The sequence below is a fragment of the Dunckerocampus dactyliophorus genome, chromosome 7 (assembly GCF_027744805.1).
Source record: "Dunckerocampus dactyliophorus isolate RoL2022-P2 chromosome 7, RoL_Ddac_1.1, whole genome shotgun sequence".
NCBI classification, from domain to species: Eukaryota; Metazoa; Chordata; class Actinopteri; order Syngnathiformes; family Syngnathidae; genus Dunckerocampus; species Dunckerocampus dactyliophorus.
Genome location: NC_072825.1, coordinates 8,039,436 through 8,058,456, shown reverse-complemented (window position 1 = coordinate 8,058,456; position 19,021 = coordinate 8,039,436). Strand labels below are relative to the sequence as shown.

The 19,021-nt window shown below is 42.4% G+C and overlaps 1 protein-coding gene across 6 annotated transcripts in view; it reads left to right on the top strand.

Annotated features, from left to right (window-relative positions):
• The window catches only part of grik5 (glutamate receptor, ionotropic, kainate 5), a 192,843-nt gene that overhangs the window by 36,232 nt on the left and 137,590 nt on the right, over positions 1-19,021 (top strand). Inside the window, exon 1 of one of the 6 annotated variants that reach the window (XM_054782525.1) lies at positions 1,086-11,571. The exons of the other annotated variants lie outside the window; for them this stretch is intronic. The gene's annotated coding sequence lies outside the window, so the exon portion shown is untranslated. Of the gene's footprint in view, positions 1-1,085; positions 11,572-19,021 lie in introns of those variants that run through there. 6 annotated transcript variants of the gene reach the window in all.

Sequence of the window (19,021 nt, the reverse complement as noted above, 5' to 3'; positions counted from 1 at the left end):
CATAAGAAACATAAACACATAAACATATATACCAATAAATTAAGCAACAAAAACAGAAGAGACATTAATACAAATAAATAATACAAATAAATAAATAAATAAATAAATAAAGTGCTATGAGTGTGTTGCGTGCGGCGTGTGTGAGTGCTTCGTTGAGAAGCCTGATGGCCTGTGGGTAAAAGCTGTTTGCCAGCCTTGTGGTCCTGGACTTCAAACTCCTGTAGCGTCTGCCTGACGGTAGGAGTGTGAATAATGAGTGTTGTGGATGTGTGCTGTCCTTGATGAGGTTGTGTGTTCTGCATAGGACTCTAGATTTATAAATGTCTTCCAGTGAGGGGAGGGCTGCCCCAACAATGTTCTGTGAGGTCTTGATCACCCGCTGGAGTGCCTTCCTATCACGTGTTGTACAGTTACCGTACCAAACAGTGATGGAGGCGGTAAGGACACTTTCGATGGTGCATCTGTAGAAGCAACTCAGGATTGTGGTGGACATGCCAAATTTCCTCAGTCTTCTCAGGAAGTACAGTCTCCTTTGGGACTTCTTCATAATTTGTTGGGTGTTGTGAGACCAGGTGAGGTCCTCGCTGATGTGTGTGCCAAGGAACTTGAAGGTTTTCACCCTCTCCACCTCAGTCTCATCGATAAACAGGGGTCTATGCGGCTCCTTTTCCCTTGTTCTTGGGTCGATGATCATCTCTTTAGTCTTATCTGTATTGAGAAGGAGATTGTTATCACGACACCAAGCTATGAGGTCCGCCACCTCTCTTCTGTATGATGTTTCAACACCATCAGTGATCAGTCCGATGACTATAGTGTCATCCGCAAATTTAATGATGCTGGTGTTGTTCTGGGAGGCCACGCAATCGTAGGTGAAGAGCGTGTAGAGGAGCGGACTCAGCACACACCCCTGTGGGGTCCCAGTGCTCACAATTCTTGAGCTGGATGTGCGATTGTGGACTCTGACTGACTGGGGTCTGCCTGTGAGAAAGTTAAACACCCAGTTACAGAGGGAAGGAGACAGGCCAAGTGTGAGGAGCTTATTTGTGAGTTTGCATTGCAATTGCATTGATTATTCAAGCTGTCCGGCTTGGACACCTTTGCATGTCATCGTACATATGCAAGCTTATTGTGGGCTTTGACTTTGACAATTATGATACGTCATGTCCAGGTTGGGCCCCCGTGCTTGTACTCGTGCATGAGCGAGTGTACCGTGGACTTTGAAGTTTATTTTGAGTGGATCTGACTTTCAGGATTATCTGTTTATTGAAATTATGTATGGCAGCGGTTACCATTAATAACGATTGCAGTGATTTTACGTACAACACGTCCAGGTTGGGCCCCTGTGCGTGTACTTGTGCATGAGTGAACATACTGTGGGCTTTGACTTTGAGAGTCATTTAGTGTTGTTATGTTTATCTCTATTATGCAGGTTGGTGGTTATTATTAATAACTAGTGGAAGGCGATGATTGCAGGTTGGGTGTGTATTAGTGTGCTCATGCACGAGCAAGCTTACTGTGGGTTTTGGCTTTTGAGTCATTATATGTATTTCTGTTATGTAAGCTGGCGGTTACCATTAATAACTGGTGAAAGGCAAGGTTCTCAATGATTATACGACACGTCCAGGGTGGTTGCCCTTCCATGTGCTTGTGCATGAGGAAGTGTTCCGTGCTGAAACCCATTTCAGGTTGCTCTGCTTGTGTCGACAAAGAAATAAAGAAATGTGTTTTCTCTTTCAGTGATTCATGCCTTTATTAAAATTCCCACTTAACTATCATCATGCAACAATGTGTCTTTTGAGATATGTTTATTCATATGCTTCAAATGTTTTCAAGATTTAAGTAGCTTGTTTGTCTGACAAGAGCTTTGTGTGCTGGGTTTATGCATGCTGTGTTTGCATATATGCTTAATGCGGAGTAGGCGTTCCTCTGCCTGTGTCAAGATGAGTGACCTGTCAAGGCGAAGGGCCCCCGTTGTGCTTCTGCCTTATGCCTCTAAATTACATACATGAAGAGCAATTTTACGGTTTAGCTTGTACAAGATGCCAGAATAGATGTATTTCTTTTTCTTAGACAAGTGGAGCTGCAGTCCTGCTGAGTGGTGAAGATGATTTCAGGCAAGCTTGTGAGATGGCTTTTTGATCCAAAGTAGAGCAGACCGGGACGACCTACCTTCCTCTGATCCACACAGCCGATCCGGCCCCATTACTGCGTGGGGTTCGCGCGCTGTGAAGACTGGTCGCGACTCGTGTACAGAAGTCAGCACGTTCTGTTTTGTCTTATCTGGAAAGCTGCTACATTCCAGCGGCTAAGCGTTGGGTATTAGCCAGCAAATTGGGTATTAGCAGTAGATTGTTGGTATTACATAGCAGGTGCTGCATCACTTCACTTCATTATGTTTAACCCCCTCCCTAATAACTGATTGCGACCTCATAACGCCAGTGGAAACACGCAGTAATTATTACCTCATAAAGGTAACAGGCAAACAGTTGCATGTTTTAACACCCAAGGGAACATTACGATTAATTTGGTGGGATTTTTTCTTTGCTTTTTTTCCTCTGCAGTTGAGTAAGCCCATTTTTCACCCTTCTTATAACTCAGGTTTAGTTCTACTTGCAGATTACTGAACGTTATGGTAGGTTTGCTTTATAAAGCTTTTTATGGAGGCAAAAAGTGTACATACAAGGATAAATATAACAAAAAATGTGCCATTTTTTCACCAAAGAGGTAAAATACATCCAGCAAAAGTCATCAGGTAAAGAGCCAACCAAAACATTTAACACATAAAGGCAGTGGTTTAAGTAGAATTTTAAAATGAGTTGCAAGTGTAAGAAGGAGTCAACCACTGTATAACATGACTAAATAAAAGTAAATCTACTCATGCTTTTGAAGATGCCTCACAGATACTTTTTTTATGGATTGCATTGGCCTTTTCTCTGTAGCAATAAATTTCATTTACAGTTCTATCAGGGTTGCCACATCATGGAAAACCTGGAAAAGAATTGGCCAATTTTCCAATAACGATCATGATTAATCACCACTTGCCGCTGTGTGTGAAATCTGCCAATTTTTGCTGTATTTTATGAACACAAAGATAAATGACAGGACACAATTATATATATTTGTATGTATTAAGAGCTCCAAATGAACTGACAATTAAAATCAAGCTAAAAGATACCACACGTGTATTTGCCTAACGCTAGTCTCTTTAACAGTAGCAGAACATTTGAATCACACTTTAATCACGTCATTATGAGCCATGAAGGGTTGCATTCAAAGACACCACGTAACTTAAGTTGAATTCCCATTTTTATATATATATATATATACTTTATAGTACTTTGTTTGTACAATGTTTGCGTAAGCTATCTTTTATAACACCCTTATTTAACACAAAACAGGATAGCGCTTTTATTTTGAAGGCCGGAAGTGTGTTGTGTGAGTTATGAAGTTCCCTTTACTGTTTCGAACAGACACAGACTGTGCCAATAATAAACTTGCCTAGCCATAGCCATAGTTCCCGTCCTTTATTTACACGGAACTCCCACATCAGCGAGCACCCTGAAACCCTCGGTTACATTGGCATGAGACAGATGGCATTTATTGTTTGACTTCCCTGGTTGTGATTGCTTGGAGCCCATGTGTCAATGGAGGGCCGAAACACTGCAGGTTTTCTCTTCAACCGTTTTTTCCAGCCGGTGATGTAATTGATGAGCTCCTTTCCTCAAATTGAAGGAGGTGTTGATCATGAAAATCAGCTGCTTTAGTGACCAGCTGGAAAGAAAACCTGCAGTATCTCGGCCCCCCATGGCATGAGTTTGACACCCTTGACTTAGAGGAAGTCCGAGGTAGCGCGTCAAAGACGAGGTACTGTGTTATTTCTACATCATGAATGTGTGAGCATAAATCATGGTGATCGTACACCCTCTTTTGCATGATATCATTGTGTTGCAATGTTGCACTGAGCCAACCTCTCTTTTTTATGATGTCAAGCCAAACTCTTTAGCTGCTTCTTCTTCTATGGTGCTCGCCAGCTAGCTTCTTCTTTGTTGGTGTCTGTGGCTGTTTCTTCCGGTTGACAACGTGGGCATCAAAACTAGAAATCGAAATAAAAACTTTTTAACAATGCCTGGAGAATCGCAATGTTAGTCCTGGTTCCCATCGATTCTCAAGACTGGATGCCCAACCCCAGTCATGTCTCATAACATTACTGATGCCTCGTGACCACAATACTACATGTAGGAAGTGTCATTCCTAGGACGAGCTGACTAGAGACATGCATGTGTTGGAGATACATATATGGTGTTGGCATTGCACTGCTGTTGATGTGTTCAGGTCAGAATAGAGTTATTAAAGAGCGGCGGACTCTGTGTGACTCTGTGGGAATGCTATTGTGGCTCCAGCTACAACTTCCTCACTTTTTGCCATAACAGCAGGGATGTAGATTGACATGATGTGCATGTATTAATGACGCAAAAAAATGAATGTGATGAATGAAATAAATTAGTTACCGCTGTTAATACGCTATTTTTGACAGCCCTAGTTTAAAGGGAAAAAAAAACTGTTTTGGGATAACCTTTCAGACTTAGCGTTTAGAGACAAAACTAGCAACTATAAGTTGAAAAGTGTCGATGGTATTGGTACCTATTGGTAAAATGTCCTGGAAATATAATTTCAGTGAAAAACTGGGAACACTGTTAAATGGATATCATCACACTCGAAATCACACAAAAAGTGAAAGAAAAAGCAAAAGACATTCATGGAGTAAAGTATCTACTGTAAACCCTTTTTTCATTTAAGACTTCAGTACTGTTTTTTGTTTTGTCTAAAGATATCTTGCGCAGTTCCAATAAAACTATGATGAACACTTATATTAATCTCCTTGGGCGGCTATCCACATGGAAACGTATTTGATCGTTTCAGCCTCTCATCCACACAGGAACAGCATTCTGGGTGACCTGAAATGGTATTGTTTGAAAACGGCTTCCAGAGTGGGAAAATCTGAAAACCCCAGCTTGTTGTTACCTTGTAGACAGGCTATACGAGAACGATGATGTCACAGAGGCACCGCCGCTGCCTTGTCGCCCTCACGTGACCAGAAGTGAGCTGTGATGATAAGCCAACATAATATGTGAATATTTCAACGGGCATAGCTCACACAAGTCAGCATTCTCCTCATATTTTGTTGTCTTTTACTCCAGAATGACTCGCAGAAGTAATTCCACTTCTCGTAAGTCTAAAAGCGGAAGACGGACTTATCTTCCTTCTTCTATGGTTTGGTATGTTTACAAGTTTGGACTCTCCTGACACCTAAACTACGCCCATTCCCGCTGCCTCCATCTTCTCAAAGGACGGTGATTGTTTCAGGTTATTTTCTGACACAATTATTTTCTGCACGACCGCGCTTTGAAGCTGTGGGATCTCACCACCGCAAGGTTAACTAAGCTGACTGCTACACGAGAAAAGTAAATGTCTGTTCTTTTTATTGTGTCATGGCAGAGGGGGAGAAAGGAAAAAAAAAATGCAGCAATTTCACAACGCCGGGGGAACTCGGGACTCCACTATGTCAACCATTACGCCACCGTCACCAAACGAGGACAAAACACAAAGCTGTCCTCCTTGGCTCCGCTTGAAGATCACATCATCTCCTTTTTCCAATTTCACCGACGCATCTCGGCGCGACATAATGACTCGTTTGTGGTTGGCCGCTGGCGCTTTTCGGGGAGATATCTCATCGACGACAATAACAGCAGCGTGCCGTAAAGGGATAACTTGTCTTATTGCTCAATGGATTTACATACAGCAGGTGATCATTGTGGCCTCGGGCTGGCTGTAACTGATGGTGTGTGTCAGCTGTGTACACGACTCTTGTCTTTTCATTTGGGCTCTCTGGACTGCCGGGCTATCCCACTGCAGATGTACAGCTTGGAAGACTAAATAGCCTTTTTGATTGGCGCGTGTGTACATTGGATCCCCGCATATTTGCGATTCAGCATTCGTGGACCCGCAAATTTGCAGATTTTGGGTAAAAAAAAATTTCATTTACATTTTCCCCACAGAAAACATTCAGCCTAAGTCTGTAATAATTTATAAATATGTGACATATGGTACAGTCTAGCATACATGTACGATGTGAAGAGATGAAGGTGGTTCCATGCTTGTAACGCTTGCCTGACGACCAGGCTAAAGGCTACACCGCGACTCTGATTTCTTCTGTGCTATTGATCATCTTACATTATTATGCTTTAGTGGTAAGTACGTTTACATTTTAGAATTTAAATTGAGTTTAATAAGTGTGTGAGGCATATTTAGGGCTTAACCTCGCGCTTCTATGCATTTAGATTGTTAGCTTTCTTTGCTACAGAGCACCAGGACGCTTTGGATTGTATATTTTTGGGCCTATTGCAATGGTAATAAATAAAATACTAAACCGAACTGGTGAAATCAAGGCTTGATACGACTCTCGGACGGTATGGAGCAGCTTTTTGTGAACAAAGAACTTTGATTTTGGATCTTTTGTGATTAGTATTAATTCCAATGTGTATGTTGCGAGCTAGCTAGCCGCTTGATGCTTAGCTCCACCGTCCACAAGGCACACTGAAGTGCACCACTGTGATCGCCACTCCCAAGGGCTCGCTAGGAAAGCGTACATAAAGTCGTACAAAACATGGAACGGCTCAGGGGTCCATTGTCAACACCACTACACACCATCGGGTTAGGACTCTTGGAACATATCGAACAGCTCGTTGTGAACAAATAGCTGTGATTAAAATTTTTCTGTGACTTCTGCTTACCAGTTAGCTAGCCACTAAGCGCTGCCCTCCACAAGGCATACTGGAGTGTACCACTGCAACCGGCCCCCGCTCCGATGGTATTATTATGTACTTTATTCTCAGTCTGTAGGGCTTTTCTTTTATAAAACGCATTACTAATTCAAGATGATTTACTTTCCTACAAAGGCTTTAATATTAAAATACCATTGTACAATAATCCATTTTAAAAGAAACCCTATTCAGAATAATGCTAATGAGAGGATGTATGTGCGTTGTGCATTCTCTGAGGCTTTCCCGGTGAGGGGATGTAAGCGCGAGAGAAAGAGGAGGTGGGGATAGTGTGTGGGAGAGGCGATAAGAAGCGATAGCTCAGCAGAAAGGTGTAAACTCCTTTGGCTGCTAGCTAATCTAGCAGGCTTAAGGGGCAGTTGTTTTTTTTCATTGAGCCCCCATGGCGTCTGAACCACAGGAGCCACAGGGGGGACCCGGGACACATTGATTAGCTGGTGAGCTAGATATGCAGCGGAGGACTAACTCTGCTGCTAATCCTCTCCCGCCACCTTTGACCTCCTGCAGCAATTTCTCACAAGGGAAGGGGGAAGGTAGGTACAGGTACGACGGACACAAGATGAGCAAGTGACCGAGGATGAGAGTAGTCCACAAAAAAGAAGCCTCAAACACTCGTGGCTTGTGTCGCTCTGATCTCGAGCCAAAATCTGTGAAGGTGCGCGTGCACGACATCTGCCCCTGCTACTGCTGCTGCTACGCTGCTTATCTGTGTGAGAGCTTTTGCTGTAAATAAAAGCGGAGTTCTGGCAGGGAGACAGGTGCAACGGGCCGAGCCAAAGTACCATTACAGTAACTCAAAGAAAGAGAGAGTGCAACACGTTTGAAGTGGCCCATATTGGCATATGATGAATAAACATGATCAATGCATTACTTTTTGAACTGACTGGTGCAAGGCTCATTAGCGACCAAGAGGCTGCCGCTGGTTAAAAGAGCGGTGGTCATGACCCTTCACATGCACCAAAAAGATGAACAATGGAGGACCATGAAGAAGCAGCGACCTCTCAGATTGCCTGTAACGACTGATCCTTTGAGTCACTGTTACTCAACATTATCATGTTTACTGCAAGTTACCTTCTGATTATTTGTACTGTGTCACTGTAATCATAACAAATCTGCAAATAGGAGTTCAAAATTAAGTAAATTCTGAATATTGACATTCTATTTATTTTCCACATGACTGTTAAAAAGCATTTGTGCGCCAATGTGTTATGAGTTGCTATGTCCATGTTTGTCAAGCAGACTTGCTCACACACATGTGGTTGTCAGTTCGCTTGGGTGTTTTGTCAGAGGCATTGAGCTGTGTGAGAAATCCCAAGTCAATCTAACTTAAGCTGTGTAATAACAGCGCCACCATGTGGTGTGTTTACCAGAAAACTAAAGCGCAGGCAACACAGTACAACCATAGTCATTGGAATTTTGCGGCCCAAGTTTAAGCGTGAGAGAGCCTGGCCTACATTCTTTTGTTGTTGAATGTTCTTGAAAAGATGTAGAATTTGGGAGCCCTGACCTCAAACCCCCATCAAAGTCCTCCAAGCATGCCTTAAAAGCCTGTTAGTGCTTTGTACACTAAGGCACAGTCATGGCCAGTGTACTGTGATGCAGCCTGAATTAGCTTATGTGTATATTTGAGTCCTGTGATTGACTTCCTATGAACAGTCCAGGGTGTACCCCACCCTCCTCTCGCTCACACTCAGCTGGGATAGGCCCCAGCTCTGGATTTCATGTCAACCATTAGCATTTATAACATTAACCCTTTGTTCCCCCGAAAGCCCATAAGTGAAGTGGCCCCCTTTTATAAGCCCTTCCAGCCGTTGTACCAGCAACGTGATTAGAATCCCCGCATGCTGATTCTCACTGGACTTGGCCAGCCTCCAGTATGGTAGGATGCTGGTTATGAATAGCCCCTTGCATCACGGCCCCCTCCCCCACATGCGCCAAACCCAAACATGGCTGTCAATACGTCGCAGTCGGTGTACTTTGAGCCTTTTTTTCCCTCTTTCTGAGGTTAACTGAATGCATATCGCAGCACGCCGTTGGTGTGACAGCATTAGAGGAATCAGTAACAGCCTTTAAGTCTTTCTGAGGCGGATTGGGGCGGAGATTAAACAACATCGGTTAAAGGGAGATGGCAGGGAGGGGCGCAAATGTTTTTGGGTCTTACAGGCATCCGACACCTCCTCCATAATAGCAAGCTAATCCTTTTTATACAGTGTGAGTCTTTCCTTCCACACACACACTGTTAACGGCCAAACACACATGCGAGCAGGCAGGCAGGCACAGATTCAAAAGCATTCACACACTTCAAGGGCACACATTGATAAACACTCATCATCTTCACTCAGCTGATGAATGCACATCTCTGAACTGGTGATAATTAATTGAAACGGCTCGTCAAGTGACATCCACAAAAGCCAACTTTAAAAAAGAAAAAAAGCCAAATAAATCATCTAGCAGCACATCCGTCACCAGAGACCGGCCAGGGGTTATTACTCAAAGTTACGCTTGCAGGCTAAAAAGCTGCTCCAAAAGACTTTGTGCCACTGTTGCTCATACACCAAATGAAGTCATTATAAGCCTTGATGACAGATGTCCCTTCACGTTTGCCGTTTGGCTGCGTTGAAATGCTGCCAAATGCCTGACGCTGTGGTGGAATGAGCAGGGCGAGGTGCACTGGACTGCAGTGGCCACCCAGCCATCCATTTGCTATACTGCTACTCCAATTCAGGGTTGCAGGCAGGCTACACCCTGAACTGATCAGTCAATAGCCCCTTTCACAGTTCTCTTAAAAGCTGGCATCACCTCAGAATTTGGGGTGTGACGTCAACCTCTTCCGGCTTTGGGGGTAGTACGAGAGCAGGATCAGAAGCGGGATGATGCCTGTGTGAAAGGATAATTGACAATGCCAAGACTGGAGGTGAAGTTCAACACCTGAAACTCACTTCTTCCATCCTGTTGTTTTTAAATTTATTGTTGTTGTCTGAGTATTTTACCGGTTACTATGTTGCGTCATCGTGTGAACATGCACAGAGTTACAGTTCTGTTTCTCTGGGTTGTGGGTGAAATGCACAAGTAATTGACTGAATTGTTAGCCACCCACTGACCCTTTCACACTGTCCTGAGAAGCCGGCTTTTTGTTGTCTAGCTTTTCTGTGTGAATAGCAACGTCACAGATGACATCGACCTGCCAATTTCATGGTTTTGGAGATAGTATCAGAGCAGTACAGAGGTGAGATGATGCCTGTCTGAAAGGGTATTTGGGAATGCTGGGGCCTGTGTTAAACATAGTATTTGTATTCCGACAAGTACATGTTAGGTTGTTGCTGCCTCTCTAGGTTCTGTGTGAAATGCACAGCCAAGTTAATGCTGGGCTGGAGTAATAGCTAGTTAATAGTCCCTTTCACACTGTCCTTGAAAGCCGGCTTTTTGCCATCATGTTGTTCTGTGTGAACAGCACCATCATGGATGTGGGGTACAACATCCACCCGACAATTTTATGGCTTCAGAGGAAATACCTGAGCCACAACAGAGGCGGTATGACGAGGAAATGAGGTGAAGTTTCAAACACCTGAAACTCCCTTCTTCTATCCAGCATGCTAATGTCTGTCTGTTGTGCCGCACAGAGTTATGGCAATGTTCCGCTTCCCTTGGTTCTTTGTGAAATGCAGGGACAAATAAGTGTGGGATATCTGATGTGCCTTTTCACGTGTTCTGTTTGAGCAGCACCGCCACGGTATAGAGGGTACAGTCTGCCAACTTCGGAGGTAGTATCAGAGCCCTAACAGAGGCAGGCTGCTGTTTGTTGTGAAAGTGGAACGCGCAGTCCCGGGATGGGACAGTTGAACTCCTGAAACTCACTTCTTCTGTCCTGTTGTGTTGTCAGCAATTGTCTCTGTCCAAAAAGTATTTTTACGTCACACCGTGTTATGTTGGCCTGTGTGAAAAACACAGATGTATAAATGCAGGATTTACTGTTATGTCCCTGATGTGCCCATTTTGCAGTATCTCTGTGTAAAAGTCGCTAATCACAGCCTCATTAAAGGTGAGCTCTGTGAACCACTACACTGCCAATAGCAGCAAATGCAGCTGATGAAAAAAGGTATCCATTAATTTTGTGACATCAAATCGCTGTTGAATCCCCTTAACGCCACTGACTCATTTTAGCCTTTTAGGCTCAGTAAGAGGTGGTGAAGGGTTTGGGGTAGCATGGGGATGGGGCGGTTAGTAGTCATTTTATCCCGTTTCATTGTCATTATCCTCCTCCTTGCACACTCTGATTGCACAGGCCAATTAAAATGAACCATTCAGCAAAAGCACTTTCTGCCCCCCGATTGTTGTGTCATTTACGGAGCATTACCATCGCCCAAACTCTTATTCATCTTTGTCCCCCCACCCCCTCCTTCTCTCTCAGGAGCTGTCCAAAGTAATAAGTGTTTTGCAGTGTGATAATGCTGCGCTGGCTCTTCCTTTTGGGTCCGTATTGAAATCTTCATCCCCGTCCCCGCTGTCTCTCATGAGCTGATACTATCCCATTTCCCTTTGGAGAGTCTGCTCCTCTCCAGCTGAATTAACCAACCCCCTTTTTGGACTTTATACTTTCTCCATCTTGCAGGCCTCCATCTTACTGCCACAACTCTCCCACCTTCATCACTCCCTTTAGTCACACACCTCCTTGTGGATGGGAGTCTCCAGTTGGGAAGCATCAGAGTGTAACCAGCTAAATTGGACTGTTATGGTGAGGCAACACACGCATGAGAGATTGTTGAGTTAATGGACAACTTAGCGTGCTTCATCGTTATAGCCTTTAGCGTCATTAAGGCCATCGCTTGCTCGCTCTCTCCTCGGTGCCACCGTATCTTTCTCCCACTTCCTGTAGTCCTTCTTCCCTCTTGTTGTTTTCAAAGTGGGATGTTTCTGACAGTGACAACAACATCATGCTAGGTTAGACTATTTGCTGAAGAAAAACAAAATTATCACACTTTTCTGTAGCTGACTGATGGATAGAGCTTCACGTTATATTTTAAGATGTGTAGTGAAGCCTGTTTTTTTTTTTTTTACAACTGTTTTTATTTTTAAATCAATTAATTTATTTTTACAAAGCTGTCCTCCGTGAAGTGGCATATACACGGGCGGGCTTATCAAGCTAGGGGTGGTTTCATGTCATATCTTTTTCTTTCTTGGTGTCATGAAAAGCCACAACTCCAAAAATGTCTATTTGTGTGCCTCTTCTCTCAGAAGTGGAGCAAATAAATGAGGGAAATGATAGCTTTATCGTAAACAGGCTTTGGGGACATATATTACTGTTAGAACATCATTAAAAAGTCTCTTTTGCAGGGGGACCTCAATATATATTTTTTATTAATGGGGGAGCTTCTTTTTAGAATAATACTGATATATATATGTATAAAACATGACACACACTTACATACATATGTGTATATATATATATATGTATATATGTATGTAAGTGTGTGTATCACGTTTTTTCACGGATAAATAGTAATGCTTGGTTGGAATGCTAATATATGTCACAAACAATTTACTAATAAGACGTATAGCTCCCCTGAAACCTGAACATGGACCCATGCAATGACTACCTGTCATAATAGAATACTAATTGCTGGAAAAGACACTGTGCCCTCATTACATTAGATCTAAATTCCCCACCGGGAAAATCCGAGATACGTGTTTATGTGTCTCTGTAGGTGCTGCTGTTTTGGTTTGCAGCATAGTTCAATTGGGCTCAACGGCTAACTCTTTAAAGCTTGTGTATGAACAATAGTGTCTCTACCAGAGGTAGAGAACTTTTTCCACAGAGGGTCACATCCTGAAAAATCAAAGACATTGAAATGTTATTACTTTTGTAAATGGGCTAAAAGCACTCCAACATAGATATGCCATGAACGTTTATATAGCTGACATTTGGCATTGCTTAGGTGGTAGATGGTGGTCACCTTTCAACCTGAAGTTTGCTTGTTTAATCGTCCGTCCTTCCGTGACCATGTCGAAGGATCCTTGAGCAAGATACTGAACCCCCAGTTGCTCCCGATGCTGCATCATCAGTAGGTAAAAGTGGTAACATTGTTAAACCGCTTTGAGTACCTTGAAGTTAGAAAAGCGCTATACAAGTGAAAGTCCATTTACATATTACTTTCTGCCTTTTTGCTGTTTTTCCCGTTTGTGCTGGATTTTTTAAAAATGTTGTTTAAATTTTTATTTTAGAATATACCATAGGCCAATAAAACAACGACTTGCAGTTCACAAATGGGCCCTAGACTGCACTTTGGACACCCTCGGTCTACAGTATAATCTTAGAATTACTTCTTGTTTTTCCTCTTTTTGGTGAAAAAAGTAATCTATTGTCCTTTTTAGTAAACACAACGTCTGTTTTAATGATGGTCACTATTTGAGGAAGTACAGTGTATATAATTATATATACAGTATCTGTATGTATTAACTGGATTAGACATCAACATTTTGCAGCCACAAAGAATTGTTTAGAATTTTCAGCATCATCAACTATGATGTAACTCTAATGCTAAACAATTTTCAAGGTTGATAGCCAACGTTTTTTGTTCATATTCAAGAAAGCCTTGAGGTCAGGCCTGGGAAGTTCCAATCCTGATATTTTCCCAGCTATCTGGAATGCAGCATTGTACGACCATCTTTTCTTCTTCAAACATCATGTCCCTGTGGCTCTGATTTTTTCTTTCTTTCTTTTTTTTTTTTTAAAACGTTTTCTACCCGCACCTCCAGCAAGCTGGAGCAGCCTGTCCTGGTTCCCCCAGCCCGCAAGGAGTAAATGGTGAAATAATGGCAGCAGCACACCATAAATCAAGCCAATTGAAAAACATGACCATTAGCGTCTCCCTTCTCTTTTCCTCCCACATTTCAGTGCCCTTCACCTTTGTGCCAAGAGGGAGCGCGGGAGGGAAGGGCGACTATGAGCGAATATTTTCAGGGGGGAAAAGCGGCATCTTCGATTTTTTTTTCCCCTTGCATGCTTGTCACCTGTATATGTGGAATGTGGGTGTCTACTGTAGTCCTGATTTCCAAGCTTTAGATGCTGGCGATGGGGGGGTTAATATCCTTGTGTCAGCACATCCATGTGGACACAGGCTTAAGGGGGGGAAGGGGAAATGCATTTTGGTGAGACAGTAGTGATCGGGTGAGATAGGCGGGCGCATTGATGGTGCGAGGGGAAATTGCTGGTGAGTGAAGCCATGCATTTAATGCACCGGTTCTCAGTTATTTTCTGTCATGCCCCCCCCCAGGGGACAGAAATGTTTTCACGCCACTCCGATTTGAAATACTAATTTGAGAAACTGATATCTATTTATTTATCTGTACTGTACAGACTGAACTCGCAACTGAAACCAGAAAAATGCAAAATGGAGATCTGTGAAGCATACAGTACAAGCGTATTCAAGAGTCAAACTGCATGTTGAGTACGATACATTTGTACATGTTGGCAGGTCAGGGGGCTGCCCTGCTATTTGAGAAGCACTCCTTTAATGTGATATGACGCAGTACTGTACATCACAGACACACATACTAACATCCTATTCTCATGCTAATGTGTAGCTACACAAACGTCCATGCAGGCATGTGTTCATTTAGTCGAAGCGAGCAGGGATGTTGTGTCCAGGCATTATTGGACCAATAAAAGACGACGCCAAGCGGAGGTGCCCATCTGAGGGTTGGTTGCCTTGGCGATGGCTGGCTTAACACCAGCCATAGTCACATTCAGCAGGGCTGTCACTTTTACATGAGCAAAAAAAAAAAAGGATCTTCTTGATGTGCTTTTTTTCTCAACCTCTAGCTTGTCTTCCAACATAAGTGATTCATTAAAAAAAAGTTCATGGCTGAAATGGAATTTTTGTGAGCAATCAGGAGCAGCAACATACAGTATATCAGAAGTCATATATAGGGTGTGGCAACTTGTTGCTAGGGAGAATTCATGCCTTTTAGCCGAATAAAAATGGCATACATAAGTCATGTGCCTATGTGCCTCCACTTGCCCTTAATGCAACATTTCCACTTGCTTTTGAAACTGCTGAAATGCTTACCTTCAGCACAGCATTAGCTGGGTGAATTGAAATGATAATAACAATAAACACACAAGCAAGTCCTCCTGTGTGGCACGATTGTGCACGCAACTGCAGCATGACACATCCTGACAGACACGCACACCCACGCACGCACACGCACGCACGCACACACACACACACACACACACACACACACACACACACACACACACTCATCATAGCACAAAAGGGCACACCGCCAGAGGTGCTGACGGCTGTCATGTTAATACGCCGCATCATTTATTTAGTCACAACGTGTGGCAGCTACTGTGTAGAAGCATGTTAATTATCTTTTATCTAGTCTATGAAGGCCAGTAAGTCAACCAGTTTTAGTGCTAGTATTACCCTGACAGGCCATCACTGATTAGTGGTATGGAAAAAACACATTTCTCACACATCTTAGTCTTTTTTCACACAAACTGGACTCACCAATCTTCTAACATATCCATAAAGCCCCGGAATGAAACTCAAGCGTGAGTTTTGTCAGTTTTTCTGAAGAGGACATTGCAACACAGTCGACCTGGCAGACATAGAAACAAACAACCTTGCCACATTTTTCAAAATCTTCATCATCTGCTCAACACAGAATACAATGTGACTTTATTTTTCATTATCACTCAAATAACACATCCATTACTCTCTCTCTCTGCTCTTTTGTTCTTGTGAAGGCTTGTTGTAATAATTGGAATTGGTACCACTTTCACAATAACATTTTGATATGGTGCCTTCATAAAGTAACAGGTAAAAAATGAATTTAAAAAAATCATATCTGTACAAGGACTAATATAACCATGATCAATGAATTGGACAGTTAAAAAACAGTACAATGGTTGTATAATATAAAAATAAATCAGAAAGAGTATAGGGGTTTGATGGGTTTACAATCTAGAATAATATAAAAAATATGTACCGTAATAATAATAATACATATTTCTCTACTTACTACTAAATAATTAATGCTGTACTGTACAAAAATTATATTTTTAGAAAAATACTTTTGTAATAATAAATAACTTGAACATAATTTATGTATTTATGTTTAAGTGTTTATTTAAATGTAGATTTAATTTTCAATGATAATTTGAAAATGGAAAATGTTTTAATTTTGAATTTTTTCATGAAAATGCTTTGATACAAATAAACAGCTCCCCTTAGTTCTAATCTAATTTTAATCTGTTTAAAACTTATCAACATTTTTATTATTATTATTATTATTAGTAGTAGTAGTAGTAGAAGAAGTAGTACGTATTATTATATATATATATATATATATATATATATGTATATATATATATATATATATATATATATTCATATTCATATTATTATTTCAGTTTGGAAAGAATACATGCCTTGCTCCTAAGAGAGGCTAGGTACTCTCTGCAGTTGAGTAATGAAGCACTCGCCGCTAAAATATGAGGTAATAGTCTCATTAAGTGTAACCGTTGATTAAAGGTTGCCATGTCGAGAGCCAACACTTCTGTCATTTAATGCTATTTATTAATGCTTTACAAATAGTTTATATTCGTATCAGTAAGCTATTAATAATGGAGAAGGGGCTGTACATGCATCCTGCATACGACATGCTGCAGCCTGGGAACACACATCAACAGACATCGCATTATTGACCTCAGTCACGTTTATAGCGAATAAACAGGTAGAGGGAGGGAGAAAGGCCCTTCGGGGGTCCAGTGTGCGGTGGCGGTAGAGGAGGTTTGGAGTCCCTCTTGTGTGAAGAGGAAGAGGTGGTTGATGGGAGGAAGACGAGGGGATTGGAGACGAGGGAGTGAGGGAAGCGAGGCAGATGGTGAAGGGAGGGAGAAATGTTGATGATTGAATGAAAACACGTGAGACAGTGGCTGGTGGTAGGATGGGTGACTTGGGGGCCGAGGGATGTGGGGACGAGGGCGGTCTTTGCTGCCTTCCCACCCCCAGCCGCCATCCAAGCCCTCACACCCCCACCCACCCAGGAGCTATCCTCCCCGATCTGCACCCTTTTAATGGAGGAGAGGGACAACGGAAATGCATGCTAAGAGAAAATGCGTCAAATACTGTAATAGCCATCTATGGCTCTGTGGCTTCATTTTCTGTACCGACTCTTCTCATTTAGGTCACGGGTAAGCTGGAGCCTATCCCAGCTGCCTGCATACTACAGGACACACAGGCAAACAGCCATTCATACTCACATTCACACTTATGGACATTTGAGAGTCTCCAATGAACCTAACATGTTTTTGGAATGTGTGAGGAAGCTGGAGTACCTGGAGAACATGAAAACGATGATCCAACGAAGATTCGAACCGGGAGTGTGAGGCCGACGTGCTAACCATTTGACCACCGTGCAGGCCAGAATTGCCTGTGTGTGTTTTTAAATGTTGCCTTTCATGGCAGCTCTGGCTCATTAGCATGCCTGTGTTCTGCCACTGTCTGCTTCTTGTTAGCTTTGTTCTCCACTCGCGGTGCTCACCTGCTCGTTCTTCGTTCCTCCATCATGCTCTTGTTCCCTGTGATGTCAAGCTAATCACTTTGCCGCCGCATCTGTCTGCCTCCTATGTCCCTCGCTGGTGCAATCCAATCATGGTGGTGTACAATGAGTGTGTAGGGGGGGAGTGATTATGATGTTGAGTGACAGGTGAAAGGTGAAGCAGGGGGCGCGGCAAAAAGGATGCAGGCATCGGCGTGTCATCTCTCATCAGCAGTGTTTAGGGCCGCGTGCGTTGCCACAGTGTAATTTGCAAGCTCCGAGTGTGGAAAACAAGCATATTTACAGCCCCGGATAATTTGAGGGCAGCGCGCGTCAGTACCTCGGTGTCACTGAGGGTGTGTTTAATTAGTCGTCACGTGTCTGTGTTTTAGCGATCTGATGAGCTTGCCTTGATGACGCCCTATGAAGACTATAGTGGAGTTGAAGGGCCCCTAAGATTGTGCAAACTGGAAAAAACTATACCTAAAAACATGGAAATTCAAACCGCCATCACGCGTGACTTCACATCACTCTCCATCACATTACGATTACATTTGATTGTCATTGATGTTGAGACAAGTGAGAACCAAAATTTGCGGGAAAAGTGTGCACGTTCTTGAGGGATTTGGCCCAAAAAAATCTGGGAAAAATACACCCCCGAAGTAGAGTGGGTCCTCGTACATTTGCGATTCCGCATTCGCAGATTTTTGGTTGAAAATCATTGTTTTTCTTTCTTTATTTTCTCAGAAAATAGGCAGTTTTTTTCCACAGAAAACACTCATTCACAATATATGATTATTTCAAAAGATGCATATTCATATTTTTAAATGAAAGTTGAGATCTTCACCAAAGTTTTGGGGAAAACGCTGCTAAAGTGGCACAAGCCTTCAGAGTTTGGAATTTGCGAATCACTGTCTCATTATTCACGACAATTGAGAATTTAGATCCACATTTTTGCCAAAGATATACCTCTTAAGTTGCACAAAACTTTGGACTTTGAATCATATTGCGTAAGACCTCGGTTCAGCGTGCATCAGCACTCAAAGATTATTTTTGTACAAGCTTTTTCTTTAGCTTTTTGTGCGAATATGCGGGCTCACATTCAAATCAGTAAGACCCCAGCATCTCCATACGCATTGTTGTTTTTACGTTTTACCTTTTACAATGGTTCTTTTTACACTTGTGTGACACCTCCTTAAAACATGTATCGTTAAGAAAGATTTTTATGATAGTGACAATTTGACCTTGGAACAGATTATTTCAATTTCTATTTGTTCTTGTGGGGAAAAAAATGGAAAAATATCAGAACAAAGCAAGCAGCGTCCCGTAATGGATTCCCTTTGACCTTTGAGGTTCTGCTGTAGTGAGAAAAACCCTAACAGGCTGCAGCATGTCACTGTGCAGCAGACAAAGAATGCTTGCTTTTTAAGTCTATAAGACGTAATCCACTGAGGAAATTGAAGAGTTGCTTGTGCGTTGCATCATATCCTGGTAGAAGAACGAAATAATAAAAATTCTTGATGTTTGCCTCTCGTGCAAAAACACACTTTGACAATAAGTATGAATACAAATGATGTCCCGGGCTGTCTTATATTCAGCACACTACCAATATGTTTTGAATAATGCAATTT